The sequence below is a fragment of the Hyla sarda genome, chromosome 5, assembly GCF_029499605.1.
Source record: "Hyla sarda isolate aHylSar1 chromosome 5, aHylSar1.hap1, whole genome shotgun sequence".
In the NCBI taxonomy this organism is placed as follows: domain Eukaryota; kingdom Metazoa; phylum Chordata; class Amphibia; order Anura; family Hylidae; genus Hyla; species Hyla sarda.
The window spans coordinates 113,553,933-113,564,631 of record NC_079193.1 but is presented as its reverse complement, the minus strand read 5'-3'; the positions used below and the strand labels follow the sequence as shown (position 1 = coordinate 113,564,631).

Genomic DNA, 10,699 nt, shown 5'->3' with positions numbered 1-10,699 from the left:
GGTCGACCTGGTGGATTTTCAGCATTTTTATGCACCTTCGGTAGATAATAAATGGTGGGCATGGCAGGTTCATGAATAAGGATAAAGTCCTTCTCTGCTTTATTTTAAACACCTGTTTGGAAACCTTAATTAACCAAAGTTCATCCGTGTATATTCTGGTTGGGTTCCAGGGGAGTGTTTTGTAGAATTTAGGATCATTTAGTAGTCTATTGGCTTCCTTGATGTAATCTACCGTGTTTAAAATGACAACCCCTCCTCCTTTATCTGCTGGGCGGATCACAATATCACGGTTGTCAGCTAGTTATTTCAGGGTTTGGTGTTCAATGTGTGTTAAGTTATTGGAATGTATGTTGTTATGCTTAGTCAATTTCTCTAGGTCAAAGGCGACCATACTTAAAAAGGTGTCCAGGTAGCTACCTTTGGATTGGAGGGGGTAGAACTTGGACTTAGGTTTAAGTTCGGTGTGGATGGGGGCTGGTTCTGTGAAGGTGTTGACGGTAGTGGGGTTAGACTCGACCCCGGGTTCTCCTTTAATGTTAAAGAAACGTTTTACAGTCAGTTTTCTAACAAAGTTATTTAAGTCAATGAACAGGTCAAAACTGTTGGATTTGCCAGTGGGGCAAAATGATAAGCCTCTTATTCTCAATGTCATTTAATGTATATGTGGAAATATGGAATATTTTGACTGTCCCTACATTAGTGGGTCCCTGTGTGGCTTGTTATTTTTTCTCCTCTGATCTAACCTTGTTTCTTTTCCGACCTCCCCTGCATCCCCTTCTCCAAGGTTTTTTCTTTCCCCCCCTAGCTATGTCTACGTGTTCCATTGTCATAGGTGTATTCAATGGCGGAGGGGTTTTCTGTATATTGCGGGGGAGGTCTAAAAAAACTGTTATTGTGTTGGTTGTAGGGTAAAGACAGGTCCATGTTTGGAAGAGTCATGGTAGTCATACGCTGCAGGTGCGTAGGAGGATGATCAAGAGGGGTGAAAAAGGCTTGTTTATGGTCACTGCTGTCTGGTGGGGTGGTGATGTGGACAGTAAGGAGGAAATCCTCGAGGAGAGTTTCAGACTCGGAAGCAGAAAAGCGACCAGATGGAAGACGGCTGGAGGGTGCCTGTGTAGGGGGATGTGTGGAGCAGGAGTTGATGACGGCAAGAGGGACCCGACTGGGCGGCTGGTAAGAGTGGGTAGCGGGCTGAGTTGTGATGGTAGGTTTATTGGGGACTGGGGAGGGTGGGAAGTGTTGGGTATGCTTCTGTCTGAATGATGGTTTGGGTTGTGGGAGGTGGGTGGTCTGGATCTGGGGGGGGGGGGTTCCAGAGTGTGGGGTAACTCTGGATGGATATGGCTTCTGCATAGAGTTGAGTGATAGTAGGGATGGTGATTTATTGGATGGTTTGAAGGTTTTGATCATTTTATTATACTGGCGAGGTGGATAGTTGTTACGGGGGTGTTTGGTATCGGTTGTTGTGTTGGTTTTCAGCCAGTATTTGATGTTGTTATTTTGGTAGTCGTCCCTATCTCTTTTGAGTTTGGTAAGTTTCTTATGTAGAATCTCTTCTTCTAGTTTACGGGTCTTATCATTATGGGAGGACTGCCACTCAGTATATTCAGGTAAGTGTTGGAACTTAGATAACGAAAAAAATGCCCCAACATTTCTGATGGCAGACCTGGCTCCCACTGTAATAGTTCCCCATATAACATAGAACAATTACTCTCAAGTTTGAACCTGTATTATAAGGCAGCAAGCAATGAACCTCTCTTCATTCAGGAGCACATGATTGGCAGCTGCAGAATCCTGATCCCTTGAGCTGAGCAGCACAGTGTGCAGGGGAACAGAATAAATATACAATAGCAGCTTTGGCACATATTAAATGGAGTGGGGATATTGATGGGTGCTTACCTCTCACCTGCCCTTAGTTGCGTCCCTGAGTAAAAGATACATAATAATTTGTATTTACAAATTTACCAAACTTTTTATGTAGCATTTTTCTTGTTAAGAAATCGCCTAGAAAACAGCACTAAAAACATGTAAAAACTGTGTGTGTGTAACAGCACTTAATGTTTTGACTAAAACCTAGACCTAGACATTGGAACAGCAATAGAAGGCAAGCAGAAGATGTAAATAAACAGAACTGGATATTACACATCGGATAGAGCAATGCCATCTGCTGCAGTGCATGGAAAAAGGGATATTTAAAAATGTTAAATCTATTCAAAAAAGAAACAATGTGTATTTTTTGTAAGAGATTTTAAGGCACATATAAATCTTTGAGAGGTTTTTAACATTGAGTTTACAGTTTGTTATTTTCAATGACAATTTACTAGCAGAGGAACTGTTCCACTGAGTTAGTGGCTGCTATTCATTGAAATAATTGTTAAAATAGACAGAATAATTTTATTTAAAGGAAATCTGTCATCAGTATCACCCGCACTAATCTGTCATACAGGCTTCTAGTGCGGGTGTTATTCTGCTTTATTTTTGTATGTAAATTAGGTCCTTGGGGCATGAGCAGAGCTATGACCGGAATTTCAGGCACCCCTACGTAATCCCCCTCCCTCCTTGTGCTGCTGGTTTACTCTACGGCACATACGCCGATTCACCCTGGAAATTAAATATAGGAATAATAAAAGGGAACCTTTCCTCAATTTCATGCTTTGGCTCCTTCTCGTCTCCCCAGTCTTGACTAATAAATCTATCCCTGTTTGGGGATAAAGAGAGATCTATCTATTAAGGCCGGAGGCAGGCAGAACTAAGTCACCAGGGACCACCCTAATGACTCATAGTATAGACAGCATTAAAGAGTACCTTTCATGAGCTTGTTAAATTTCGTAATCCTCCCAGTTCACTGTCCCTATCATGATAAACCACCCCTGCCTTTATTTTTATTATTTGTTGAAGTTTTCTACCTTGATATTGCTCTTTATTTTCTACTCAGTCAGATTCACAGAATGGGAAGGGGCGTTCCCCAGCAGGCGTGACCTCATCTGAAGCCATACAGGGGAGAACTTCCTCCCACACTCTGCTACACACAGTCCAGAGCGGTTCAGTGTGTGAGGTGAGCTATGATTGGCTAAGGCTGCACACACACCCCCAGCACTCCAGACTGCATTTCCTGATTTTGGACTTCTGCCAGGCCAGCAGGAGTCCAAATTCTGAGTAAGAGATTTGGGGAAATGTGCTCTGGACAAGTAGGGAGACACCTAGTGGCAGCTTTTTTTAAACACAAATAAAAAATACAAAACTTTATTTTTTTAAACAAAGTACACAGATTTTTTAGTTACCATAAGGAGAGCAATAGCAAAAAATGTTTTAATGATAATGCTCATTTAAAGAGTAAGCAGAGTCTGAGTATTAGATAGAGGTGGGGTGGTGAACATGGTAGGTTAACCTGATAAGTTTTGGCTTACCCAGGGAAGGGGCCGTGTCTGGTTTGCAGCAGGCCCTTTTCACTCAAGGATCAGGAATTGTTGTCATTATTATGCAGAGATAATATAGAATATCCCTGTATAGTATTCATACACAAAGGATGCAGAACTGCTTAATCTGTAGGTGACCTTATATGGTAACTATCTGATCCTGTTGTTCTTGGAGAGATAAGCTACCACCAGAGGTGTTTGAAAGAGGCTTTAATACAGGCCACCTTTGGTGTTCTTTAAATTATCCTTAGGGCATGTTCACATGGTGGAATTTTTGTGCAGAATCGAAGAAAAATTCAGCTTGGAAATTCTGCTACATGAACACTGAATTTCTGTTGTCTGATTTTTTTTTTCTCTGCGAAAAATTCTGCATTCCAGATTCCGCAAAAAGTGAACGTGTCGATTCTTTTTGTGAAATTCTGCAGCAGAGTCCTGAAGTCAATGGAACCCTAAATTCCATCCAGAATGTGTGTTGGCAAGAAATTCTGCATAACGAAATCTTAGCATTAGCATGGAAATTCCGGGTTTACATGAGCATTCATCGCTCCATTCGCTCCATTCGCTAAGGCTATGTTCACACGGCAGAATTTCTGCACGGAATTCTGCATGAAAATTCTGCAGTGAATTCTGTAGAAAATTATTGCCCATTCGCTTCAACGAAATTCCTGCTGTGGAAATTCTGTAGCAGAAATTCTACTGTGTGAATGGGACAGCAAAATCCCATTGAAGTGTGTTGGCTATAAATTCATCCAGAAATTTCATGCAGAATTCCATGCAGCAATTCTGGCATGTGAACATAGCTTTAGGCTAGGATTCCACTTGTTTTTTTTTTTTTTTTTTGCCAAAATGCCAAGAAAAATGCCAATTCTGCCGCATGCCGTTTTTTCGGCCAAAAAACGCTGCGGCCAGATGTTAGCTGTAAATCAAGGAGAAATCGCAAATTTGTACTTCCACTTGGCGTTTTTTCACTTTGGCATTTTTTTCTATCCTTTTGGCGTTTTTTTTTTAAACTTTTTTTGCGTTTTTTTCAGCTCCTTGGCGTTTTGAAAAAACCCTGTATGTCGCTCAAACCGTCATTTTTAGTCAAAATCGTGGCATTTTGCTCCAATAGAAGTCTATGGGAGTGAGAAAGGCGGTTTTTTTTATCTTTTTTTGGACTTTAGCGATCCAAAAAAGTGATGGAGATACCTGTTTTGAATAAAATTTCGTAGGGTACCATTTAAATTATTTTTTTTTAAAGATACAGTAGTGAAAGAAAAAATTGTATCTAACAAAATTTTACATTTAAAAAAAATTTGATTACTTTTTAAACAGGGATCAATTTATGTGGGCGGGGGAAATAAAAATGTAGCCGACAATTATAAAAATGTATTGTGTGTGTGTGTGTGTGTGTGTGTGTGTTTTTCACATTTTTTTTCTTTATTTTTTTACATTTTTTTTAGTTAGTACTACTTCTCCCAGCATGGAAAACACTGTTCCATGATGGGAGTAGTAGTACCTGTACTAATAGACCGCCCATTGCGATATTCCTGTTTAACCCCTTAAGGACCAAGGGCGTACAGGTACGCCCTTGGTCCTGCTCTCCTGATATAACGCGGGGTTACACAGTAACCCTGCCTCTAATAGCGCGCAGCGCCGATCGCGGCGCCGCGCGCTATTAACCCTTTAGCCGCACGCTCAGAGCTGAGCCGCGCGGCTAAAAGTGAAAGTGAAAGTTGCCGGCTAGCTCAGTGCGGCTAATCGCGGCATCCCGAACAGCTGACAGGACAGCTGTCCGATCGCCAAATAACTGCTCAGTGCCTGAGATCCAGGCCTGAGCAGTCATGCGGCAGAATCGTTGATCACTGGTTTCTTATGAGAAACCAGTGATCAATGATGAAGATCAGTGTGTGCAGTGTTATAGGTCCCTATGGGACCTATAACACTGCAAAAAAAAAGTGAAAAAAAAGTGAATAAAGATCATTTAACTCCTCCCCTATTAAAAGTTTGAATCACACCCCCTTTTCCAATAAAAAAAAAACACAGTGTAAATAAAAATAAACATATATGGTATCACCGCGTGTGGAAATGTCCGAATTATAAAAACATATCATTAATTAAACCGCTCGGTCAATGGCGTGTGCGCAAAAAAATTCCAAAGTCCAAAATAGTGCATTTTTGGTCACTTTTTATATCATTTAAAAATGATCAATAAGTCCTATCAATGCAAAAATGGTACCGTTAAAAACTTCTGATCACGGCGCAAAAAATGAGCCCTCATTCCACCCCATACACGGAAAAATAAAAAAGTTATAGGGGTCAGAAGATGACAATTTTAAACATATTAATTTTCCTGCATGTAGTTATGATTTTTTCCAGAAGTCCGACAAAATCAAACCTATATAAGTAGGGTATAATTTTAATCGTATGGACCTACAGAATAAAGATAAGGTGTCATTTTTACCGAAAAATTTACTATGTAGAAATGGAAGCCCCCAAAAGTTACAAAACAGCGTTTTTTTTCTCAATTTTGTTGCACAATGATTTTTTTTTTCCATTTCACCGTAGATTTTTGGGCAAAATGACTGACGTCATTACAAAGTAGAATTGGTGGCGCAAAAAAAAAAGCCATCATATGGATTTTTAGGTGCAAAATTGAAAGAGTTATGATTTTTTAAAGGCAAGGAGCAAAAAACGAAAATGAAAAAACGGAAAACCCCCCGGTCCTTAAGGGGTTAATATATAGAAGCGGCGGATGCTCTTCTATGGTCCCCTGCCCTGACTTATAAATACACATACAGTGGTCCCTCAACATACGATGGTAATTAATTCCAAACGACCCATCGTTTGTCGAATCCATCGTATGTTGAGGGATTTGTGCAATGTAAAAAGTGCATTTAATACTCACCTGTCCCCGCTGCTCCGGACCGCGTCCTCATCGCTCTTGATGCTGTCCCAGGGGCTCCCGATGCTGTCCCACTGCTCCAGCGTCTTCTTCGGCTTCTTCCGCCTCGCTTTCTGGTGACGTTATTACATTGGTGCGCCGGGACGGCGTGTGCACGACGTAATAAAGACGACGGAAATCGAAGCCCGGACCCCGGAGAAGATGCAGAAGACGTCAGAGGATCGCGAAGTGGACCCGGAGCAGCGGGGATAGGTAAGTGAACTGTCCGCGATGCTTAAACTGCTATCCGACAGCAGCTTAAAGGGGTACTCCGTTGAAAACCTTTTTTCTTTTAACCCCTTAAGGACTCAGGGTTTTTCCGTTTTTGCACTTTCGTTTTTTCCTCTTACCTTTTAAAAATCATAACCCTTTCAATTTTCCACCTAAAAATCCATATTATGGCTTATTTTTTGCGTCGCCAATTCTACTTTGCAGTGACATTAGTCATTTTACCCAAAAATGCACGGCAAAACGGAAAAAAAAATCATTGTGCGACAAAATCGAAAAAAAAACGCCATTTTGTAACTTTTGGGGGCTTCCGTTTCCACGCAGTGCATATTTCGGTAAAAATTATACCTTATCATTATTCTGTAGGTCCATACGGTTAAAATGATACCCTACTTATATAGGTTTGATTTTGTCGCACTTCTGGAAAAAATCATAACTACATGCAGGAAAATTTATACGTTTAAAAATGTCATCTTCTGACCCCTATAACTTTTTTATTTTTACATGTACAGGGCGGTATGAGGACTAATTTTTTGCACCGTGATCTGAAGTTTTTATCGGTATGATTTTTGTTTTGATCGGACTTTTTGATCACTTTTTATTAATTTTTTTAATGGTATAAATGGTATTGGGTGTCAGGACTGAGACCCGAGACGATCTGTCTATTACTACAGGTACTACTACTCCCAGCATGGAACAGTCTGTTCCATGCTGGGAGAAGTAGTACTACCTAAAAAATGTAAAAAATAGAGGGGGAAAAAGTGAAACACACACAGTTTATTATAAAATAATGAAAAGTTTGTTATAAAATATATACATTCCGTTTAATGAAATGTTTTCCATCACTGCTGCATCCTTTTTTTTTGTGGTACCCAAAAAATTTTGGGTACAAAAAAAACACGCCAAAAGGTGCCAAAAATGCAATTTCCACACAAGTGTTAAGCCTAATTGGCTTTATTTGTGTGAGTGGCATGAGGTATATAACCACCCCTCTCTCACAGCTAGGGGCGTATGTTACGTTGGCGGTAGTGCTCCTAGTAGTCTACCATATTAGTTCATACGTCCCGGAGTGAGTAGTCGTGTCGTTGATGTTCCTATCCCCCGTCCCTCTCTGAGGTCTGTCAGGTAAGTGCCGGTTCCCGGCTCAATCTATGTCGCCATCTCCCCTTTTCCACTCCCCATGTTTCATTGCTCTCCGTAGTGCAGGGCACGGCTACACTCTCGGGGTCCCAAACCCTCCCGCCGGCCTTACTGCTGCTATCGGGAGTCCGAGTTTCCCCAGGCAACCATGGGGCCGTACCTTACCACCTCCCGCTCCGGCCTGTGGGCGCCTGCGGGCCCAGGGTGAGGCGTCTTCACGCCGGGCCCGATGCCCCGTCCCTCGCTTCGCTTTGCTCTCGCTTCGCTCTCGCAGCTGGGCGTAGGGGCGGGGTTTTCCCGGCCACGGCTGATGACCTCACTCCCTTGGCCGTCTCGCTCCACTCACCGGGGGGAGGCCGGCCCTGCTGGGCCTCGCGCTCTTCCCACCACAGGCCCCCGGCGTGGCTTAGGACGTGACCGGTTGCCGGGGGGCGGGGCTTCGGGGTCCCGGCAGCCGGGGCACGAGCCGCCGGCACCACTTCGGGTCGAGTCTCCCCTGTCCTTCCCCGCTGCCACTCGCCGTGCGGGTACGGGGGGGGGGGGGAATCGGCGTATCGGTTTAAATCTGGGGGCCTGGCGGCGGGGAAAGCACCTCGCGGCCAGGCCCAGCCCCAAATAGAGAAACAGGGAGGGGGGGGGGATAAATTCACGGTGTGTTCGGCGACAGCAAGGGGTCACTCAGTCATGTACACCTTTTATAAAATGTATACAACATGGCAGTCAGCCACAGTCTTAAACATGTACCACAACACGTACCTTCAAACATAGCTATAGATGTCTCCTGATGGTTATCCTGTCAAGCCATTTGCCCACTGGGCAGACGCTCACATGCGCGGGGCCTCAGGGGGTCATGTGGGTATAGGGGTAGGGGCTCGGGGGGGGGGGGAGAAATTTCCTCACTTAGGGCCGATATGTCACTCCATTCTTCAGGAGTCCCTGGGGGGAGGGGGGTCTCCTCACAGCCAAACCCCGCACAGAGCACACTCCCGTACAGTATTGTAACAGCAGACCTGTAATGCTTGCACACTAACCTCTCCAGATTGTTGTTGGTTTTCGTGGTTACCAAAGCCCCACAAGTGGCTTTTCCTTTCAGCTTTCAGCTCTAGGTATAAAAAAAATATATATATTTTACGATGATGGTTAAAAAGAAATATGTACACTCATATGTATGTATTTTCACAAACACGTACCCACTGATTCATGTTATCTCATCACCTGTATGATTCCACTGTTACTCGTGCACACACTGACGCTGCTACTGACACGTTTTCAGAGCCTTGCGCGTCCTCTCACCCACCAAGCTCCTCAGGTCTGATTCGCTCAGTCGGGGTCCTGGTGAAGTCTGTTGTTCCTGACTCCGCTTCAGTGCAATACAACTCGTTACACATAGGCAGTGGGTCAACCGTTTGGCTGACACGACTTCAGTGGGGGCCCCTGCGTATGCTGTTCTGACTCTTCTTCAGCGCAACAGCATACACTTAGTCTCATCACATCTACACTGCATACATCATGTCAGGCACTAAGCTGCCACCCTTCTCTCCCGTTTTTTCCAATATTTCCCTATGTATCCCTTCAGCTGAGAGTCGGGTCGCGCTAATACAGGCCCCCTATCTTTCCGCAAGCTTGGCATTCAACAGGTCAGTGTCTCAAATCCATCAGCCAGGACCACTCATGCACCAATTCTGTTCTCACCAGTCATAATTTGTGTTTTTTCACCGGCACCCATATCTGGCCCAGACAGGTGTCGACTGGTATGTCGCAGCCCTCGGACATTGAGGACGCCCTCTCCGTCCCTGAAACCCCAGCTAGGGCTTCAAACGGGGGCAGCACAACCTCCTACCATGCCTGGACTACCCCCAGGCTGATGCAGGAACTCAGGAGCAGGGGTATCACCTTCCCAGCCACAGCCAGAAAAGGGGAGCGGTTCAGTCTGCTGAATACAGACCAAGCCCCCCCGGCAGGGCAAGACACAGCTATGGCACAGTCTTCTAGCACCTCCTTATCTCAGCTGCATACCATGATGAGCCAGGTCCTCTCTTCAGTATCCGGGTTTCAGGCCAGATTGGAGGAGATGGAATGCTCCAGGACCACGGACGTAGTCCCAGGTATGCCTCAGCCTCCTCCGAATGTCACACCTGCTCATTTCATCCCGGCAGCAGTCAAGAAAGACATTCTGGAAGGAAAGGATGTCAATCTGGTCCTGTTGCTAATAGCCACAACCTATGTCAATGACACCAAAACTGTTGCTTGTGGTGAGCTGGCGGTCACTTTCAAGAGCAAAGACGCCAGGCTCAACAGGAAGTTGTCCATAAATGAATTCATCATAGCTTTTGGGCTGTTTAGAGATACCATTTGTTAAGTCAATGCCAGCCGCAGGGAGGAACTTGATTTGTACCTCCACAAAGTGGCCCAAATGGTGTACAAATATGGCAGATCTACCTTTTATGAGTATCATAAATCATTTGCGGCCAAGGCGGCCACTGCATCCGCTCAATTCAACTACGTTACCAATTGGGGATCCGTAGACACCGAGCTTTACTGCGAACATTTTGCAGGCCTGAAAGCCCCCTCCTGCCACTGGTGTGGGGTCACCACTCACACATCCAACTGGTGCCCACAGGTAAAAGACTAGGCCAAGCTAAGCACTTGCAAAGGACCCAACACCTCCGCTCCCTCCAGCCAGAGGAACACCTCCTCCCTGGACAGGCTGGGCAGGCCGGTGAGATATCTGGGCAAGTCCCAGATATGCAATAACTTTAATTTGTCCACATGCTCCTACAGTAGTTGCAGGCTCCTCCATATATGCTACCTCTGTTACCGGGCCCACCCCAGCTCCATCTGCTCTCAAAAGGGTCCTAGCCAGTCACCCTGATCCCTGCTGGGTCTGGTGGCTAGTGGATGGGTTCCTTGGGTGGTTTCACACGGGGCTGGTCGCTCTGCCGCAAAGCTCACACGAATGCCCAAACCTGCTGTCAGCCCTCTCGGAGCC

The 10,699-nt window shown here is 44.8% G+C and overlaps 1 long non-coding RNA gene across 1 annotated transcript in view; it reads right to left on the bottom strand.

Moving 5' to 3' along the window:
• Positions 1-1,732: 1,732 nt before the first annotated feature.
• Positions 1,733-10,699, bottom strand: part of LOC130273401 (uncharacterized) — a 51,734-nt gene continuing 42,767 nt past the window's right edge. The window contains exons 2-4 of the long non-coding RNA XR_008843983.1: positions 8,742-8,812; positions 1,903-1,927; positions 1,733-1,810 (exon numbers count right to left, since the gene is read on the bottom strand). This is a non-coding gene — a long non-coding RNA (uncharacterized LOC130273401). The remainder of the gene's footprint in view (positions 1,811-1,902; positions 1,928-8,741; positions 8,813-10,699) is intronic.